At 40.2% G+C, this 2,702-nt stretch overlaps 1 non-coding gene across 1 annotated transcript; it reads right to left on the bottom strand.

Annotated features, from left to right (window-relative positions):
• Positions 1–891: 891 nt before the first annotated feature.
• On the bottom strand, positions 892–965 carry trnat-agu (transfer RNA threonine (anticodon AGU)). The gene has a single exon. It is a non-coding gene; the product is annotated as a tRNA-Thr (tRNA).
• Positions 966–2,702: the final 1,737 nt, after the last annotated feature.

Genomic DNA, 2,702 nt, shown 5'->3' with positions numbered 1-2,702 from the left:
TGTTTGTGTGTGTGTGCAGAAATAGTTGAGGGCTGGTTGGGTTGAGTGTTGTAATTAGAGAAACAGCCTCCAGAGTGTGTTCACTAACAATGTCTGTGGTGTGGACCATAATAAGGAACAGACAGAGAGAGATAATCAGATCGTGGTGATTTGCTTGGGTAAAGAAAGCAGTGTGCAGCCTTGCTATATAATACAGTAAAGGGTGAGACTGATGGGGCATATATTTATATTTCTGATGAGGCCCTTTTATTAACCCCTTGAACCCTCATTTTATCCTTACATTTTCTCTCAAGTTGCTTTAAGTAAAAGATTTCTATGTCTGTGTGACTATCAAATATCAAGGTCATCCAACTCTGCCTCCTCCATGGAGGGCATGTCGGTCGGGTTTAGGAGCTCCTCAAAGTGTTCCTTCCACCACCTGACAATCTCCCCAGTCAAGGTCAGCAGTTCTGCACCCCTGTGGAAAACAGCCTGGGCTAAGCCCTGCTTCCCCTTCCTGAGTCGCCTGACAGTTTGCCAGAACTTCTTTGAAGCGAGCTGAAAGTCCTTCTCCATGGCCTCCCCAAACTCCTCCCACACCCGGGTTTTTGCTTCAGCAACCACCCGAGCTGCCACTCAGGAGGTTACTGTCATTTTTTATACATAAACTGTATATGTAAATAAACTAAACTAAACTAAATAAAAATAAAGACTGAAATATCTCAATGTTGGCTTTGATGACTAAAAACCAGCATGTTTAAGATGCTTCATGTGAGCATATTAGCTGACATTAGGATTTATCTAAAAGCACAGCCTCACAGACCCACTAGCATGGCTAGACACTTAATGGTCTTATTCTTCTCTTAATAAACAAACATGTGCATCATACTAGTACTAAGGACAAGTTATCTTAGGCACTGCTGGGATTTGAACCCAGGATCTCCTGTTTACTAGACAGGCGCTTTAACCAACTAAGCCACAGCGCCTCTGGCCACAGCTTCTTGCTCTTCAGCCATTGTCAAATGTTTAACCAATCAGCCTTTTCCATCTAAACATCTCATGGCTAAAATACATTTTCAAACTAGCTTATCCTGATAGGGCAAATCAAGTTTGTCCACACGACTTGAATTAGAGAAGTGATGGACCCACCAAGAAGGAATAGGGATCCTCTGTTAGATAACTGTTTGTGCTGTTGATTACATTCCAACATTTTATTTTTAACTTTTGTCAACTACATAATGTTGACTAGCTTCAAACACAACACTTTGCTAAATTGCATTCTGGTCTGGTAATATTCTCTTATAAAGAATCTCTCCCTGTGTGATTGTTCACTGTGCATGATGGTTCCATTCTATTTGATTTCTGACAGATACCAATCCCAACATTTACTGCGGATGTTTTTAATTGGTTAAACTTTTTCTTCTGGCAGACTGAGTCCAAAAATATGCGTATCAGCTTTCAAAGATCCACATCTGTCAAATCTAACATAGTAAGACACATGCACGCGCACACAGAAGACACTCTTTCATCCCCTGCAACCATTCATAACAGGGTCAAGGGTACAAACTTTGATGGAGCTATTGTTTGCCTGTTGTCTTCCACTAAAGCAGAAAAGCAAAAGCTGTGGCTGCATTAAGGTCTTCTGCCAAAGCTGTCTTTCCCTCTAAGGACATGACCAGACCTTGTGCCTACAGGCCTTAACTCAGAGTTCATATAGATTATTCATGAAAGGAAAAAAAAATAGAAGGAGGTAAGGACAGTGGAGATCTGGCACAACCCCAGACATCATAAACCCAGATATCACATTCTCTGAGCTATTTTTTTCTGACAGGTCTGACTTGCTGCTGCTTTTAATTTCTATAAATTCTCCTCTCAAGTTAATGGCCTTTGAAGCCCTGAGAATAGAGGTACAATCCAGAATCAATTCAGCAGATCAAAAGTTTTGATGCAACCTCATAATGTCTTTGCAAGTTTTGACCTGTATATGACATTTGGTAAGTGGAGTCCATCCCAGTACTACCTTCACTATACAATCAATTGTAAAAAGGTGTAAAAAGTAGTATTAAGCCATTTGTGTGTCTAGAGGGAGCTGTGTGATAAATTGCCTCAAGTGATGTCACTTGAGTCAGCGTTGGTTAGGGCTGAAGACTACAAGTTTGAAAAGTAAAAAAAAATCTAGGGGTGTGGAGTTATAAAGAAGTGAAGTTACCAGACCTCTGTAGCCCACTCCTCATCTCTGCTGAAAGCTAGCAGCTTCAGGCGCATTAGCTGCTACTAGCATAGCACTTGAATCTATAGTTGAGTGAATCGAGTTCTGTTGCATTGTGGGTAATGTAGGATCCAGATTTTAACAAGAAGATGTGGACTTAAAAAGACAACATATCTGGTTCTGAATTGTTTTTTTTTACTGTCAGGGTAGTGAGCAATTTCTGGAAAACTGCATCTTTTGCTTTTTTATACAGGATACTGGATAATTCCCAGACAACTGCAGCTTGTGCTAGTTTAAAGGGCAGGCTTAGATTGACAGATGCACATGTGAAGGAACATCATGGCATAGCTTAATTGTTTTGATGAAACATGTTTTGTTGTCAAGGGATAAACGTTATTAAAATTATCAAATACTCCTCTTAAGGACCCCTTTGAAAATGACATAGGTCATCTAGAAGTGTTTGTCCTTGAATTGTGTTTAAGCCAGTTTGGTGGTTGCAGCATATTAGTTTATT

Source organism: Thunnus thynnus, chromosome 9 (genome assembly GCF_963924715.1).
Source record: "Thunnus thynnus chromosome 9, fThuThy2.1, whole genome shotgun sequence".
NCBI classification, from domain to species: domain Eukaryota; kingdom Metazoa; phylum Chordata; class Actinopteri; order Scombriformes; family Scombridae; genus Thunnus; species Thunnus thynnus.
This window is presented reverse-complemented; position numbering and strand designations above follow the sequence as displayed.